This window comes from Elephas maximus, chromosome 20 (genome assembly GCF_024166365.1).
Source record: "Elephas maximus indicus isolate mEleMax1 chromosome 20, mEleMax1 primary haplotype, whole genome shotgun sequence".
Lineage (NCBI taxonomy): Eukaryota > Metazoa > Chordata > Mammalia > Proboscidea > Elephantidae > Elephas > Elephas maximus.
The window spans coordinates 30,212,526-30,232,229 of NC_064838.1; positions in this window are offsets into that span (position 1 = coordinate 30,212,526).

Below are 19,704 nucleotides of genomic sequence, written 5' to 3' on the forward strand. Positions count from 1 at the left end.
TAACTACACCTTATATTTGCCAAGAAATAGTATTCAAAGCTTTTAATTAAAACAAAAGTACTTATAGTATGTCCATTCAAAGTTACACTGGTGCATTGCTTAACAGAGTCACCCAAGAATTACTTAATGCTTTAAGAAAATGTACCCGTGCTCGACTTTGCTATTAACTAACCGATCAATCCCCACAAAACCCCATTGCATCACGTAGATTCTGACTCGTGGTGACCGTATGTGTTGCAGAGTAGAACTGAGCTCCATAGGGTTTTCTTGACTGCAATCTTTAAGGAAATAGATCACCAGGCCTTTCTTCCACAGTGCCACTGGAAGGGCTCAAACCACTAACCTTTTGGTTATTAGCCAGGAGCAACCTGCTTGTGCCACCCAGGGGCTGTCGATTAAACTCAGACACTAATAATTTATATGTTTACCTGTAGAGCTATGTATGGTAGAAAAGATAACCTCAAAGGTTATAGTTTTATTGCTCCATAGGACATTAACCAGTTTTCGTAGCAATCTGGGCCTAACATTTATTTTCCTAATGCCTATAAATACATGTTCAGTTTCTCAGATGCCCTTGGAATCAGTTTTTCCATCTTACTGGCTCCCTCATTAATGAGTATTTGTCGTATACTTGTACAATAGTCATGTTTGCAACTTCTAAGTTTATTTTCTGACACTTTTGTCATCAGGATTTAATGCAAAATATAGAGTATATATCTAAACATTTGTTTATGTGATGATAATGATCATAACTAGCAATATTAAGGGGCAATTCTAAATGTACTATACAGATTATCTAATTTAATCTCTACAACAACCTTGTGAAGAAAGTACCACTATTATTCCCCTTTAGAAGCTGAGGAAGCCAAGGAAGAGAGAGACTAAATGACTTGCTGATAATGATAAAGTCTGGAGGGATTTGAAGTTAAATAGTCTGATTCCAAGGAGCCCAAGGAGCCCTGGTGGCACAATGGTTAAGCACTTGAGTGCCAGCCGAAAGGTTGGTGGCTTGAATCTACCCAGTGGTTCTGCAGAAGAAAGGCTTGGCCATCTAATTCCACAAAGATTGTTGTTGTTAGGAGCCATCAAGTTGGTTTTCAACTAATACCAACCCCACAGGTTTTCTAGGCTATTATCTTTACGGGAGCACATTGTCGGGTCTTTCTCCTGCCAAGCTGCTTGGTAAGTTCTGCCCTATGGGCAGTTCTACTCTGCCATATGGGGTCTTTATGAGTTAGAATTAACTCAGGGGCACCCAACAACAGTGGTCTGATTCCAGACACTGCTTTATTAACCACTACAAAAAAACCTCTCCCAACACATGATGATATCCCAGTATATTTATTTTGCTATTTAACCATTCAGTACCACTCCTAAAATGTTTAACGTGTGTCAGACACTGTGATAAATACTTTACATACAGTATCTCATTTAATTCTCCCACCATATTATGATGTAGTTATTATCATCCCAATTTGTCAGATAAGGAACTAGGGCTCAGAGAAATTAAGAATCTCATTTAAGGTCACAGAGCTGGGGTTCAAAGTTAGAATCTTGTCTGTATGACATGAAGGCTATCTTCTTAAACATTTATCATGCATTTTATTTGATTCTCTGAAGACCACGCCCTACTAGAATATCTTTTGAAGAACTGCATATTTTTACAGCTGCTTCCAGCAGGAGTGGCCATCACCTAAGCAGTCTTCACATTAGCGGAACCCAAGTTAGAGTCAACTTAGTGGTTTATATTCTTACTTGAGCTTATCACAGAATGTGGATAAATGAAAACACCTATGGTGATTGCTAACCTAGAATTTCAGTCATTCGCTATGTATGAGAAAGTATACACAAACGTTTGGAAATCACTAGCAAACAATAAAAACAATAATTTTCTGTGAATCAGGATGAGAAAGTAAAAGATACACAGGCAGAATCCAAAAGACACTGGACACATAGGAAGCTATACACTTTTGTCTCAGACAAAAAATCTCTTTCTCCATCTCCCTCTCACGTAACACTCACACCCTCTTCACCCACCTTACACTGGCTCATACCTGCATCATGCTCCTCGCTGCTTCAGCGACCTCTTTCATGTAAGTCTCCTCTCACATCTTCCTTTGCATCTTCCACTTAGTCAAAAGCCTATCCAGCCTTCCTGCCTTGACTCAAAAGCAATATCTTCCATGCAGAATTCCCAGGAAACTCCAGCCCTTAACCATCTCCCTACCCATTCATATGGCTATGAATATGAAATATTCTCAAGAGTTTAAAAATTCTGCTGGGTGTTTATGGAAATGTAGATTCCTGGGCTCTTCCCTCAGAAACTTTGAATCAATGGGGCTGAGGTTGGATTTTGAACCAACAGATCTGGGGCATCTGCAATTTCATCTAGCCCCCCAGGTAATTCTGATTTAGGTGCTTAGGAGGCCAGGTTTTGCAAAATACTCTCCTGAGCTTTTAGGATTCAGAGATGAGATGAAAATGCATTGGATCCAAGTGTGCATGTCCCCAGGCTTTCTCTCCCTGCACTATTCTATATTTGCCTGTCCAGTTCCCTGGATCTTCTATTAAACAGAATTAGGGGACTAAGCAGATAGAGAAACACAAGACTAGAGAGACAGGAGATAAAGGGGAATTTTCCTGATTTGAAGCCCCCCAAAACAAAAACAAAAACTGAGAAAGGTAAGTAATGGGAAGAAAACTAAGGCAATCAACATAGTAAAGAATGGAGGAGAAAGTGGCTGAGAGAGAGGAGGGGATGAACTAGTCAGGGACGTTATTTGGTTGAGGTGTGAGGCCATCCAGGAGCCAGGGAGGAGAGATTTGGAGAAGTATTGCTGTAAGTTAAAAAGGGGCCCCTTTGATGTTCTTGAAAGGCACAAAGAATGGGATTTCGTTTAAATTATGTTGTCTCTTAGACTGTGAAGACTTTCTCAAACACAGTTCTGCACAGAGAATGAGTCATGTGAAGGCTCCACAAATTTACTACAGTTATGGAGAGAAACTAAACCAGTCTCAAGATTCCCACAGTCTGGTTGTGGAGATGTATGTATAGCATGAGTGCAGCTGTGATCATAGCTGCAGAAACTGGCCTCACAGCCCAGGCTTGGTGATGACTAACTGGGAGGTGGGGAGACAGGAGTGATCCAACAGCCAGTCTGCTAGCTTTGCTAGCCTTTGGCTCGCATAGCCCTTGTCAGGCTTTTCAAGCAGCACTGTAATTGCTCTTGAGTATAGGGACCACATCTTATTCATCCTAGCATCTGTAGGGCCTTAGAGGGTGCCTTGAGGACTATGCTGTCAGGAAATAACTGCTGAATCAGTGTCCCAGTTAATGCCAAGTTGAGCTTCCTATGAATCCTTTAGCCCTACTTCTACTCATTTCACAAAAAATGGAGATAGGGAAATATTTTTGCATATTGATGGAAAGCTTTCTAAAGTTATAAAGAATTAAACAGAGACTTGCTTACAATCTCTGTTAAAGAAGCCAAGGATTCCATGAGAAAACAGATGAAAGACCTAATTCTTAGGTAGAATGTTATTAGCTGCCATTCAGTCGGCCCCCTGCTCATGGCCACCACAGGTATTACAGAGTAGAACCGCTCCATAGGGTTTTCTAGACTGTAATCTTTACAGAAGCTGTTTGCTAGGACTTTCTTTTGTGTAGCCTTTGGGTGGGTCTGAACTGCCAACCTTTAGGTTAGCAGCCAGTTACAAACTGCTTGTGCCACCCAGGCTCCTTCTGAGACAGAAAAACCAAACCAAATCCATTGCAGTCGAGTCGATTCCAATTCATAGTGACCCTGTAGGACAGAGTAGACCTGCCCCATTAGGTTCCCAAGGCTGTAACTCTTTACATAAGCAAAGTACCACGTCTTTCTCCCACATCGGGGCTGGGGGGTTCCAACTGCGGACCTTTCTGTTAGTAGCTGAGCTCTTTAACCACTGCATTGCCAGGACTCCCTTAGAAAGAATAACCAAAAAAAACCAAACCTGTTGCTGTTGAGTTGATTCCGACTCATAGCAACCCTATAGGATAGGTGGAGCTGCTCCATAGGGTTTCCAGGTAGCAGCTGGTGGGTTCCAACTGCTGACCTTTTGGTTAGCAGGTGAACGCTTAGCCACTGTGATACCCAAACCAAACCAAACCCATTGCCTTCGAGTCAATTCTGACTCGTAATGACCCTACAGAATAGAGTAGAACTGCCCCATAGAGTCTCCAAGGAGCACCTGATGGATTCGAACTGCAGACCTTTTGGTTAGCAGCCGTGGCACTTATCCACTATGCCACCAGGGTTTCTAACCACTGTGATAGAGACTCCTTAGTAGTTTCCTTAAAGGTGTGGTATTACTCTCCCTTTAGCATTTGTAACAAAAACAAGGAACCTCATAGCAATTGAATAAGACAAATTAGATGGCACCTTCGTTGCAGTTAAGAAAAATACTTCTTAAAGAGACATATGAGAGAGGCAGAGAGAATATGAAAGATAAAAATGTTCCTCAGGATTAATTCTTATTCTGGGCACGTAGTATACGCAGCCTCTGAGTCGCCTTAATTCATCTCTGTCTGTTACTCTGATTCAGATGATAGAGTGGCTCAGTTAAATTGAAATTGAGTTAACCTGACAACCAGTGAGTGGCATTGTTACTGGCTGAAAATCATTAATTTTGATGTGATAAATTCCTTTCTAATGGGGGCATTTTTATTATCTCTGGTGTTTTTGTTTTGGTGGCTTTTTCCAATAATGTCAATATTTCAAGTAAGCCAGAGAAGAAACAAAACAGGCTTACACTCCTTTACCCATTATTGTTAGATTGTAAAAACTCATTGCTCTTCTAGGCTGCTTAATGTAAAATGAAAAACTAACAAGATCAAGAACACAGTGAAATCATGATTGTAATGTAGTGAATAACTCTGAGCTTCTATCAGCATATAAACGTGGACACCATTGTGAAATATACTACACCTGAAGATTGTTGGACATTTAAGCCATCCACTTGTCTAACAATATCTCGGGAACCTGCTGTATAATTGGTGTCTTTGTACCCAGAAATTCGAAGACGCATTCTTTATTTAGGCATAATGGTTCCAAATCTTGGCTGCGTATTGTAGTTTCTTAGTCCCTGGGTGGTAGAAATAATTCAGCATTTGGCTACTAACCAAAAAATTGGCAATTTGAATCTACCCAGGAGCACCTAGAAAGACAGACCTGGTGATCTACGTCTGAAAGATCACAGCCATTGAAAATCCTGTGGAGAACATTTCTGCTCTGTAATACATGGGGTCACATGAATTGGAATCGATTCTATGTCAATGAGTTTTGTTTTGTTATTTTGGGGGGACTTAAAAAAAAAAAAAGAGACAACTTTGCTTCCCAGAGATCTGGATTTAATTGGTATGTGGTACAGCTGGGCACTGGGGTTTGTTAAAAATTCCCAGGTAATTTTACCGTGAGGAGTGAGGACCAAGACACTAACTGATGGGGGCTTGTCTTTAGTTGCGTTCAGTCATCACTCAGGATGTTAGACTAAAAAGCGATAATGGAGAAAGGAGCCCTGGTGGCCTAGTGGTTAGGAGCTATGGCTGTTAACCAAAAGGTCAGCAGTTCGAATCCACCAGTTGCTCCTTAGAAACCCTATGGGACAGTTCTGCTCTTTCCTATAGGGTCACCGTGACTCCTCGGCAATGAGTTTCCTTTTGTTTTGGAATGGAGAAATCCCTCACAGCAGCATGGATGGCGAGTAGGTTTCCTCTTGCATGGCACAATGAAAGATTAGTAGTGGTTGACTGGCGTACACAATTGAAAAGGTTATTGAAGCTATGTGTAGCCAAAGTGGGACAGAGTGTTATGTGTGATTTACTAACAGTACCTGCTATGGGACTCAGAAGAATAAGAGTTGCTGTATACGCCATGGAGTCCGTGGGTGGTGCAAATGGTTAACGTGCTGAGCTGCTAACCTAAAGCTTAGAGGTTCAAATACTCCCAGAGGCACCTTAGGGGAATGCTCTGGTGATCTACTTCTAAAAAATCAGCCATTGAAAACCCTGTAAAGGGGAGGTCAGCACAACTGGACTAAACCAAAAGCAAAGAAGTTTCCTGAATAAACTGAATGCTTCGAAGGTCAGCGTAGCAGGGGCAGGGGTCTGGGGACCACGGTTTCAGGGAACGTCTAAGTCAATTGGCATAATAAAATCTATTAAGAAAACATTCTGCATCCCACTTTGAAGAGTGGCGTCTGGGGTCTTAAACGCTAGCAAGCAGCCATCTAAGATGCATCAATTGGTCTCAACCCACCTGGATCAAAGAAGAATGAAGAACACCAAAGACACAAGGCAATTACAAGCCCAAGAGACAGAAAGGGCCACATGAACCAGAGACTACATCATCCTGAGACCAGAAGAACTAGGTGGTGCCCGGCTACAACCGATGACTGCCCTGATAGGGAACACAACAGAGAACCCCTGAATGAGCAGGAAAGCAGTGGGATGCAGACCCCAAATTCTCATAAGACCAGACTTAATGGTCTGACTGAGACTAGAAGGACCCCAGTGGTCATGGCCCCCAGACCTTCTGTTGGCCCAGAACAGGAACCATTCCCGAAGCCAACTCATCAGACATGGATTGGACTGGACAATGGGTTGGAGAGGGATGTTGGTGAGGAGTGAGCTTCTTGGATGAGGTGGACACTTGAGACTATGTTGGCATCTCCTGCCTGGAGGGGAGACGAGAGGGTGGAGGGGGTTAGAAGCTGGTGAAAATGTCATGAAAAGAGAGAGTGGAAGGAGAGAGTGGGCAGTCTCATTAAAAAAAAAAGTAATTGGGAGTGTGTAGCAAGGTGTATATGGGTTTTTGTGTGAGAGACTGACTTGATTTGTAAACTTTCGCTTAAAGCACAATAAAAATTATTAAAAAAAAAAAAAAACCTTATACAGTAGACAGAAAAAAAAAAAAAGAACACACTGTAAAGCACTGTTCTGCTGTGACATACATGGGGTCATCATGAGTTGGAATCAACTCAATGGCAATTGTTTGCTTGCTTGTTTGGTATATGCCATGTGTTGTCCACCCTCAATTTGCACATATCTAAGTGCTGAAATTATCTTAAATTCAGATGGAATTCACATTTAGTAAATGATCCCAATTCACCAAGGAACCGACAAAGTCTTCTTCTAACCCAGGTTTTTAGATGCCAGAATTCTTCCTGTCCTGGTTATTTTTTGTTTCCTCTTCTTCTCTGCCTCCTCAATTGTCAGACTTGACTTGGTAACAATGAAAAATATTGATGAAAAAGGTCTCATAAATTGGACTTTGAGCCTCCTGAAAGGAGGAATTTGTTACCTCCAGTCCCTCAAACAGGGTTTAACACGTCGGTGATAATACTTATGCTTAAATGCTCAGTGTACTCAAATGACTTCATTCAACCCACTTCCTGATGTACACATCTTTCTACTTTTAGCAGGCACTTATGCTTTTCAAACTATCTTACTTCTCTTTCCTTCCCTTTGTGATGGTGCATTTGGGCATTGTCTTGACACTGTTTGGTGCGAGGGCTTTTTGTTCAGGGAAACTATTATTATTTGTCTGATAATCTTTCCATCCTGTCCTGGGTCCTGATCAGTCCTGCTGCACTGACTTCCGGGGAGGGTCAGGCTCTGGGGCAGGTCTTCTTTCCCAAAGATGGCAGCCAGATTGTTTCCACTTTGTTCTTGTCTTGCCTTTCTGCAGAGTGACCACTCCCCCAATGAGAGGCAAGGTATATTTCTACATGTTCTTAAAACTTGGCTGGTTCTATACTGCTTTGACTAATAGAATGTGGTAGAACTGACATTGTATCAGTTTTGAGCATAGCCCTTAGCTGTCCCCCTTAGCATCTCCCCCTTCAAAGCCAGCAACTTGAAAAGAAGTATCTGCCCCAAGGCTCCCATGCTGAGGGAGGCCTGAGCTAGTGTAGGGAAACAATGTGGCAAGAGAGAGGCTAAGGAGCACCAAGGTACCATACCTGTGAGTGAAGAGACCTTGGCTCCAGCCACCCTACATGGTTCAGATTCAAACTGCCCAGCTGAGCCCTTCCCTGAATTTCTAGTCCACAAGATTGTGAGCAGAATAAAAGTTTTTTTTGTTTTTTTTGTTTGTTTGTTTTAAGTCTCTAAGTGTTGGGGTAGGAGCCCTTGTGGTGCAGTGGTTAAGTGCACGGCTGCTAACTGAGAGTTCAGCTGTTCAAACCCACCAGCTGCTCTGTGGGAGAAAGATGTGGCAGCCGGCTTCCATAAAGATTATAGCCTTGGAAGCCCTGTGGGGCAGTTCTAGTTTATCCTATAGGGTCACTATGAGTTGGAATCAACTCTACGTCCACCATGGGTAAGTGTTAATTCGTAATGCGGTAATATTTAATGGGGACAGACTCTGATCGGTTGTTGTTAGCTCTTGTGTTCCCTCCACAAGCTGTGTTTTCCATGTGGCCACCATATTTCTGGAGTCAGGGATCTAGGCTTGACTAGTCAGGATATCATGCTTGGTAAAGTAGAGGGTCAGCAAAAGAGAGGAAGACCCTCAATGAGATGGACTGACACAGTAGCTATAACAATGGGCTCAAGCATAACAATGATTGTGAGGATGGTGCAGGACCAGGCAGTGTTTCGTCCTGTTGTACCTACATAGGGCCACCATGAGTTGCAACCGACTTGAGGGCACCTACCAGCAACAACAACAGTCAGAGATCTAGGTTCCACCTTATACCAGGGTGTGACTGAGGGTATAATACTTCCCTATTCAGAGTCTTAATTTTCTTGTTTTATAAAAATGGAGTTAAAAATAGATGTTCGTTTTAGGTGCTTAGTAAATGAGAATTATTAAAAGCTGCAAAAACTACAACAGTTTTCTGCTTCCGACTTTTTGTTTTGTTAATTATTGAGTAAACTGATCAGCTCTGCTGCATGTATCATCCTAACTTCATCCTATTTACTTTGGGACATTCTCTGGTTTGGAAATCCCACATTCTCTTTGGATTTTCAGCTCTTCCTGGTTTCTTAGAGACCTCTCAGCATGGCTTCTTTGCCCTGTTATTTTGGGGGTAAGAAAGAAGTGCTTCAGGGAAAATTGCCTTACAGTAGTTCTTCTCTAAGAAAATAGTAGATTCTCGTCCCTATGATTTTCTCTTTTTTCCCCCATTTCATAGAATATCTATTTCTCTCACAGATGTTACACCTGGCATTTAAGTCTATAATCATTGTTCTGCATTGCAGCTGCAGAAAAAATAAAGTGGGGCATTCTAAGCCAAATGTTTTCTCAACTCTTTGTACAGTATTATTGGTTCTTATTATAAGCATTTTATTTCCTCGACAACCTGTGAACTTCTTAAAGTTGGGATGATTTTGTTTGCTCCTGGTGTATGTAGTTAGCCCTTCTCACAAGTACATGATACACGTACATGTTTACTTGAATAAAAGATACACTTAAATGAATAGAGGAAAAATGTCTAATCAGAGTCGATTATATATTAGACCTTTTCATGTTATCTTATTCAAAGTACAGACTTTAAAATACCACCTTAATGAAAGTAGGTTGTTTTTGTTAGCTGCCATTGAGTTGGGCCTCAGCTCACAGTGACCCCGTGCACAATGTATTGGACCTTTTTAGAACCCTATTTAGTAAAACCTATTGGTTTTTGGGTTTGGACTGATTTTTGGAAGTAAATCACCAGGCCTTTCTTCCTAGTCTGTTCAGCATCATAGCAACACGCAAACCACCACTCGCAGATGGGTGGTGGCTGCTTGTAAGGTACATTGACCAGGAATCAAACTTGGGTCTCTTGCATGGAAGAGGAGATTTCCGTGAATGACCACTACCCCATAATGGAGGTAGGCAGGACTAATATAATAAACAGACTTCAAATATATTATTGCTCATTTCAAGATCAGTGTTTCTGGTCAGTGGCTGGTGAATGAAAGGCCCAAGATCTTCCCATTTTGAGGCTCCATCATCATTTAGGGTCTTGTCTATATAGTCAATATAGCAGGAAACCCACCTACTGTCTTAAAACCCCAGCATGTAAGCAGCACACATCACCTCTGCTCACTTTCTGCTGGGTAGAACTTAGTCACATACCATCTATTTAATATCACCTATATAACGTTATATAAAAAAAAAAAACTAAACTTTTTAGTTTTTTTTATATAACGAAGAGGCAAATAGGTTGGGTAATTCTTTTTGGGGCAGGAGGGAGAGGGGAGGAGCTGTCCTGTGCATTGTAGATGTTTAGCAGCATTCTTGGCCTCTTTCAGTAGCAAAACCCCTATAGCTGTGGCCATGAGAAATGTCTCTGGATGGTGCCAGGTGCCCCCTGGGGCGTAAAATTGCCCCTGATTGAAAACCACTCCTCTAAACATGCCCAGTGTGCAGTGGTGAAACAGGGACAGGATAGCCACAGTGGAAATTTCCACATGAGAAAAGAGAAGGATACAAAACATTCACCAGTCAGGTCTATCGCAGTGATGGAACCCTGGGGGCAGGCATCCTGAAGAGCGCAGTGGTGGAGGGAGTACCTGGACTATAGTCATCAGACCCTCGTTCTGCTCTCTGGGAGGACTTCCCTCTGGGATGCGCTTCCTTGTCTATTTCTCCCCCTGGCCACATCTGAAGTGCATATTGCTGTCCATGCCAAGCTTTTCCAGCCTACTTGCTGTTGGTGCAAGTTTCGAGCCCATCAACTGTTTTATGACTTGTTTCAGTGGCAATACAATTCTCTCAAAAACTAAGGCTTTTGATCTGTTTGCTTCTAGGGAGTTCTAGGCGGCAGCAACCATGTCCTAAGTTTTGGCCTAGTTATACCCTCCATATTTCTTTTCTTCCTGGTCTCCATGACTCTTTCTCTCAAACTTATGGCACTTAACTTGAGGCTATGTGGAATAAAAAGTTGGGTAGAAATATAAAAACCTTAATCTATCTTTGCCAGAAAGCTGAGTTGCTTTTTTTTTTTTTTAACTAAGAAGTCGTAATGGACCTTCTTTAAACTATCCCCTAGTCTTTGCAACCTAGAAGAAATCAGCTTCTTCAGCCTTGTAAAGTTCTTTAATTTCTGCTTGCAAACACTTGTTTGTAGTGACTTGGAATAAGCAGCAAGAAGAAACCCAGCAAGCACTGATATTCTAGAACATTACATCAGCAGCTTCCAGTGCAACAGGTTCAGTATACACTTGCTCTTCCTTCCAAGTTATTGGCGGTGACAGTTTTACCAGACACGTGTCCATCTTTCTAGACTATAATATCTATTTCTGTACTATCTGTTGTGAGTCCAAGAAGTTCTTCATTGCTACATATTTTTATCTTTTTTGTTGTTGCTGTTATAGCAGTACCAATTCCTGTATTAGGTAGGGTAGAGTTGAATTACTTTAACACATAGATCTAAAAATATTAAATGGTTCAAACACAAAAGAAGTTTATTTCTTGATCACATAACCATTCAAGGCAGGTTTAGCAAGTTTGTATGTAGCTTTGCTCCTCAGAGCGATTACAAAACATTGGTTCCTTCCACTGTATATGGTTACACCATTCCCTGGGGCCTCAGGAAGGGAGAAGAAAGCATGTAATTTCCATTCAAACCACATTGGGTAGAACTTAGTTGGAAGGATATTATCTAGGCTGGCTGGGATATGCGTAGTCTATCTGTGTGACCAGGTAAAGAAACTAATAAAGATTTGCATGTTTCATACTCAGCTCAAAACTAAATCCTGTTCTTGCATCTCAGTAAATGACATGATCATTCACTTAGATGCTCAAGTCAGGAACTCAACAGTCCTTTACTTTTCCATCCAGTTCATTTCCAGTTTCTGTCTTTTGTTTGTTTATTTTAAACACAGGTGAGCAGAATTGTATTAATATAATCCTTGGTTCATGACTCTTGTTTTGTGACACTCTCTTTACCGTTTTCCCGTTTCTCCTTATCTGAAATAACGGCTATATTTACTCTTTATTTTTCCTTGTGATATTTTATCCTATATATGTAGTCCTAAAAAGTGTATTGTATAGTTTTTTTTTTTTTTTTTAATCTTTATAAAAAGGGAATTAGGCTGTTTTTAATATTCTAGGACTAAACTTTTTACTCAATATCGTAATACTAAGATTTCTCTGTATTGGGTGTAGCTATAATTTCTTAAAAAATATTGACTGTTGTATGATATTCCATATACACCACACTTTATTCATTCTCATTGTAATAGGCATTTGGGTTACTGTTATGGACACTACAATTTGTACTTTCTTGTGTATACCTGGTGTGCGCATGTATAAGGGTCTCTTTTGCATATGCACCTAGAAGAGAATTGCTTGGTTGTAGGATACGTGAATGTTCAATTTTACGAAATCATGCAAAACTCTTCTCCAGTTAATGCTCTCATCGCAATGTATAAGAAGCCTTGATGATTTATGTTCTCTCCAACTTTTTTTTTTTTTAATGTACTTTAGATGAAAGTTTACTGAACAAACTGGCTTCTCATTAAACAGTTAAACACATATTGTTTTATGACATTGGTTAACAACCCCACAACATGTCAATGCTCTCCCTTCTTGACCCTGGGTTACCTATTACCAGTTTTTCTGTCCCCTCCTTTCTTCTAGTCCTTGCCCCCGGGCTGGTGTGCCCCTTTAGTTTTGTTTTGTTTTATGTGCCTGTCTAATCTTTGGCTAAAGAGTAAACCTCAGGAATGACTTCATTACTGAGCTAAAAGGGTCTCCAGGGGCTACACTCTAGGGGCTTCTCCAGTCTCTGTCAGGCCAGTAAGTCTGTGCTTTTTCTTGTGAGCTATAATTTTGTTCTACATTTTTCTTCAGCTCTGTCCGGGACCCTCTATTGTGATCCCTGTCAGAGCAGTCAGTGGTGGTAGCCAGGCACCATCTTGTTGTACTGGACTCAGTCTGGTGGAGGCCATGGTAGTTGTGGTCCATTAGTCCTGTAGACTAATCTTTCCCTTGTGTCTTTAGTTTTCTTCATTCTCCCTTGCTCTTGGTAGGGTGAGACCAGTGGAGTATTTTAGATGGCCTCTCACAGGCTTTTAAGACCCCAGACACTACTCACCAAATAGAATGTAGAACGTTTTCTTTGTAAACTATGTTATGCCAGTTGAGCTAGATGTTCCTGAGACCATGGTCCCCACAGCCCTCGGTCCAGTAATTCCGCACCTCAGGGAGTTTGAATGTGCCTATGGTCTCTCCAACTTTTAATGCTGCAAAGTTTTTAAAATTTTCTCATGGAATTTGTATAAATTAACCTCTTATAGTTTTAGTTTGTATTCCATAATTACTGATTCATTTGAATATCTACTCATATGCTTACTAGCATATGTGTCTTTTTTGTGTGAAATTCCTCTCAATGATTTATCTGGAGATCTCTCTGGGTTTTCCACGAGGATTATTTTGCCATCTGCAAATAGTGACCGTTTTATTTCTTCCTTTCCAATCTTTATACCTTAAATGTTTTTTTTTTTTTTCTTCTTCTTCTTTTTCTGGCTAGGGCATCCAGTATAGTGTTGAATTGGGTAGTATGATTTCCTTTTTTTAGTTTTAATTTTAAAGAAAATTCTTCTAACATTCCCCCATTTATGGTAGTATTTTTTGTTGTTGTTGTTTTTATTTTTTTGTAGAAATTCTTTATCTAGTTAAGGAAGTTTCACTCTCTCATTTACAAGTTTGCTTGTTTTTTAACCATGAATTTATTTGTAATCTGATAACAAATTCTTTTTATGCATATCTTGAGATGACATTGTGGATCCAAAAAGAGATTGCAGTTAACTAGGGGTCGAAAATATACACATATGTTCACACATGTGAATGCATATGCACATGGCATGCCTATGAAACAAATGAATTGGGTGTCTACCTTTGAAAGAATTGCCTTTGAAAAATTATCTTGTACATGGCATTTAATATGGTTCTTGAAAGATGGGTGCCTTTGGACAGAAAGTCACGGGGTGAGATGAGGAGAAAGAAGGAAGATGTGTTGGTTGTAAGTTCTGTCATGAGTAAAGGTATAGAAATGAGAAAACAAAGGAATGTTAGGGAATCATTTGGCTGTATCAGATTGTTTACGAAGAGAAAATATAAGCCTGTTGGTATTACATTATGGAAAACAATGTAGTTCAGAATGAGAAGTCTAGAGATGAACTTCATTAAAAATGTATTTTAGAAGGCAAACATTTTAGTAAGATGAATCAAGCATCATGTTGTATGTTCCAAAAAAACTCTTGCTCCTCTTAACAGGGATTCTATTGTCAATTAAATAAAAATCCATTTCTGTCAAGTCAGTTCTAACTCAGAGTGACCCTATAGGACAGAGTAGAATTGCCCCGTAGGCTTTCCAAGGAGTGGTTGGTGGATTTGAACTGCAGACATTTTGGTTAGCAGTCGAACTCTTATGTGTGGTAAACACTGTATATTATATCCCATAATATACAGTGTGATATTAACTCCGAGAATTTTTGAAGTTAAATAACTTTGAATTTTCTTTAATCCACATTTATCCAATGTATTTGTTACTGGAAAACTTTTCTTATGTAACACATGTTAACATACATGGAAAAGGCTTTGGCTGATTTTGATTTGATCTGAGAAAGATTGGGTATGGGAAGATAGGGTAGAAAGTAGCTTTAGTGGACCTTGGGAAATGTATTGAAAGAATTTCTCCTGAAAATCAGTAGGACTGGGTAGAAAATTAGTTTATTAGGAAGAAGGGAAAGCACAGAGAGAGGGAAGAAAGATTCAAAACAATATTGGGTTTGAAAATGTGTATAATTGGAAAAATAATGGAGCCATTTGGCAAAACAGGGAAGATAGGAAGGCAGCTTAATTCAGTTCTTACTATCACACACTTGGGTTACCTGTAATAATTCCAGGTTGTTTCCAGCAGGCAGCTAGATATGTATGTCTGTAGCTTGGGGACAAGATAGAGATGTAGGAGCCACTTATATAGAGATAATTAATAAAACAAAAGTGGGTGAGAATCCCCCAAGGAGAAAATGATGAGAAATAAAACATCCAAATCAAGAAAAATATCTTGTGGGACATCTGTATTTAGAGACATAAGAAGAAGAAAACGAGCTAGAGAAGGAGAAGGATGGGCGAGGGGAGGGGGAACAGGAGGGGGAGGAGAGAGGGAGAGAATGGAGGGGGGAGGGACTGAAGGGGAGGGGAAAGGGAGGAAGAAAAAGGGGAGGAGGAAGGGGAGGAGGAAGGGGAGGAGAGAGAAGGAGGGGGTAAGGGAAGGGGGGAATAGGAGGGGGAGGAGCAGAAGGAGAGGAGAGAAGGGGAGGAAGAGAGGAGAGAAAAGGGAGCAGAAGAAAGGAGAGAAAACACTTGCCGGGGAAGAAACTCTAGAGTGCGGTGTCCTGGACAGGGTCACGGAAGGTGATAGGGGTGCTGAGGAATAGTTGAGGGTGGTAAAACTGCTTTTATCATTTATTTTTGGCAGTTCAAATCCACCAGCTGCTCCTTGGAAGCTCTATGGGGCAGTTCTACTCCATCCTGTAGGGTCATTATGAGTCAGAATCCACTCGATGGCATCGGGTTTGGTTTTATGGTTTTATCATTTTCTTAGAATTTTATCATTTTCTTTTGAGAAGCTACATGTTTCTATTCAGAATATCATATTCGCAGTAGGGTTTAGGTTTTAAAGTATGGCTTGTTCTAAAGTCCTCTGTTATATTGTGGGTTGTGAGTTAACTCAGGGAAAATCATGGTGCTAAAAACTTATCGGCTTCTGTGACCCAGTGTAAGAAGTATGGAAGGGGAGGAAGTGCTCAGTTACAGATGGAAGGTCCAATTCAGTGTCACAGGGGAGTTCTGCACCATCTTGATAAACAGGTGGCTAAGCCCCAGGACCAACTTTGAATTGGGAAGTTGAATAGTCATGGTCTCTTATAGCTCAGAGAGCATGAAAAGCATCCACTTATCATCATCCGTACCATCTCTCAGAGCTTTCCAGATGAAAGGAGGAATCATGGATGCTTCCCAGGTGCAAAGAGTATGTTTCATGGATAATGGTTGGCCAGTGCAGCCTGGTAAACAGTTGAGTCATTGAAACTGAACTCATCACTACCCAATAAACTCTTCCTTTCTCATTAGTAACGCAGCTCATAAATTTCTTACTGACATCCACACAGAAACTTACAACCTCACTGCAACTAACTTAGATCATAGGTTGCTGTGTTGAGGATCAACAGTCTGGCCAATGAGGGAACCTCTGAGATATTGTTGGTACCATAGGCTCTGTCAACTGATCCGTTATGACTGATTTTGTGAGAGCAGCCCCCAAATTCAAGCATCACTGGCAGAACAAGTAATACATTGTCAAAACCTTCCAGCTCCCCAGGATCTAGGTAATTCATCTCCTAGGGAACTTTTATAAATGGACTGTATTTTTTCCATACAATGAAGAAAAATGAAAGGCACCCTTATGCTCTCTTTGTGTCTTCAGAGGAAAAAATTGATGGTGGGACTTATTTATGAGAAAAGATTAAAAGAGCTTAGGGACAAATACAGGGGGAAATAATGGTAGTCTGTGAATATTTGAAAGAAATAAAAACAGATGAGAGTGAAATTACAGTATTTAGAATGGCCCAGTAGGGAATAACTAGGAGTAATGGGATGAAAATAATGGAAACATTTAGGCTTTTTCTCAGCTACAGCTTGCTGGCAGTGTTAGGTGATAGACTCATCTCCTGAGGCAAGTGACAGAATCGCTGTCACCTTGGGCATTTGAAAGCGGAATGGAAAAATACATAGATTTGGTGGCAGACAACAACTCTGTAGTGGTAAAGACATGGAGTCAGAGTCATTTATTCTCTGTTTTTCCTCTCTCGAGTTGTTGTGGTTCCCAAAGACAAAGCACGCCCAACGACTGTCCTAGAGCTGCTCAGCATATCATTTGTAAAGCTTCATGAGCATTCTCAAAGAACTATTTGTCTGATTTATGTTCTTGGTAGGTCTTTTTTTTTTTTTTTTTTTATTGTCAGCAGTACATCTTTTCAGTTGCTGGTCTTATGTGTCATTCTTTAGATGTTGATCTCATGCTTGTAATTATAATATGTATACTAAGGACACATCCATATGTCCATGAGGCTGACAGTTACTAAACAGTGGGGAGGGATGGAAAAGACCAGCCAGGGGACCAAAATGTGACTACTTGCAGAGGAAGGAACCACACATAGGATATTGTCACCTGATTCTGGTGGGCATTCTTCAAAGAGCTCAGGGACCCGCTCAAGTAGCCTGAAAAACGGGGTAAAATAAGAGCTCATTTTTCATTGAACAGAATCTGTAGGATTCTTCAGCTTCTCAAGAGGATCCATGACGCCTGTGTGCGTGTGTGTGTGTGTTTGGAGCCCTGGTGGTGCAGTGGTTAAGAGCTCAGGATGCTAAACAAAAAGGTCGGCAGTTCTAATTGACCAGTCACTCATTGGAAACCCTATGGGAGTAGTTCTACTCTGTCCAATCCGGTGAAGCTGAGTTGGCATCAGCTCGACTTGGCAATGGGTTTTATATATGTGTGTGTGTGTAAGTAGACATATATACTCATACTCATATGCTGTGTATATATACAGATAGTCTTTGAAATTCTATTTCTATGAATTTTGATGATCTAAAGGACACTGAAAAAATAAGACATCTTGACATTTATGTTTGGGCACGAACTAAAATGCTTTGCATTTATTTGTTTAATTCTTGTTGGCGTGCCCCTGATCACAAATGTAGAAAGAGATGAGATATTTTTATGCCTCATCTCATGATTTGAGCCACACTCTGTCCAATTACCATTTTTTGTTTCTTCTTTAAAGGATGAATTTATTTTGGAAAGTGACACATACATTAATTCAGTTATTAAAGAAATCCAGAAGAGCATACAGAAGAAAATTTAAATTCACCTAAAATCAATCCTATTCTCCAGAAATGACAGTCATTACCGTTAAAGAAATAAACAAATGAAAAACTGTTGTCAAGTTGATTCGGATTCATGGCAACCTCCTGTATGTCAGAGTGGAACTTTGCTCCACAGGATTTTTAATGGCTAATTTTTCTAGATCACCAAGACTTTCTTCAAAGGCACTTCTGGGTGCACTCAAACCTCCAACGTTTCAGTTAGCAGCCTAACACATTAACTCTTCACACCACCCAGGGACCCCTCATTACTATTAGACGATCGCCATTCCAAATACCTCTAAGAACGTATGAAGATAGATACATCATTATGAAACTGGAAAACCTCTATAGACAGCCTCATTATTTAAGTGGTAATTAACACAATTGTTGACTTAATTTCATACCAATTTAACAGAAATAAAAGAAACTGAAAGAAATACAAGGAATAGAATATCAAATAACGTCAACATGCAAAATATTTTTTCCTCAGTGATTTCCTCTAAAATTAATGCATAGTATTTATTATGAAAAGTACTAAGAGATTGATGTTGTTTTTTGTTATTGTTTTTAAAAGACTTTGCAGTTTTAGAGTGTGCTTCTTAGTTTCCCTCGAAATTAGAAAATTAATACGCTGCTACTTCCTCTGACAACCACTCTCCAATCTCCTGAATTTTTTATTCCTAAATTTGTTATTTTAGCACTGACATTTCTGTTTATATTTCATTTTTCCAAGTCATTTGTCTTGGGGCTCTTGTTTTATTTAATTTAGGTACTTAATTAAATATTCTCTAGCACATAACAGGGAATTTTATTCTGATCCTTCAGATATTTTTTATTCTAGGTTGGGTTCATCATGTTATTTCTACTTCTCTCTGTTGAGAATGTTCTCAGTCATATGGGCTATTTATTTTTTCCTTATGTGTAGTGTGGAAAGCTCTATCTAGAAATTGCCTTCGATCTGTTAGAATGTGAAATGACTTGCTTTGACTTCCTCCTTATTGTATCTGTGGTTGTTTCCTACCTCCTACCGTGAGCTGCAGTTTTACTGCTGTATATTCATGATTTAGGCCCTTTTATTTTTTATTTCGTCCAAAGGTGGAATGGGAAAGGTGGAATAGGATGAGAAAAAAACACAGCTGAGGCTTTTTGTAGACTTTTTTTAGGGTATCAGGCCTTTTCTCTCTCTCTTCTATAAATCAACAGTACCAGGGTTTAGCCAGGGTTTACCCTACTCAATCCAAGAGGGTGCAGCTGGGAGTGCAGTCTGCAGTGTTAGCAACTAGGCAGCCTTTTAGGAAGAGACTCCACTCTGCACTTCAGTCTGTCTCGTTGCCTTCTCATCAGCAAGGGGTCCTGGATCCTTCTACATCATGGCAACAAGTGCACCTTTGTTTCTGTTCCACAAATCCTCACATTCCATTTTGAAATTCTCTATCTTACGACTTCTGCTTTAATTTCTTGCTGGATTGTATTTCCTTCCTCTTTACATACTTTCTTTTCTCTGTGCATTTTGTTCTTGTTGTGATTGTTCTGATCTCACTTATAACAGATGGTCTATATCTTCAATTCAAACAGCTGTGAAAGAGGATTTGGTTGATTTAAGTAACCACTATCATTCCTAATGGAAAAGATTGTCCACCCAGCCTCTGTCTTTTGTCACCTCCCAGCCTACGCGTTGGCTGCTTTTACGTCTCTCGGTGCAATCAGCTGTGTTCAAACTTTGGGGTCACAGAATAGAAATTATGATTATCTTTGCCTAAGGAATTCCCTAGGGCACTTTCCTCTGAAAATACCATGA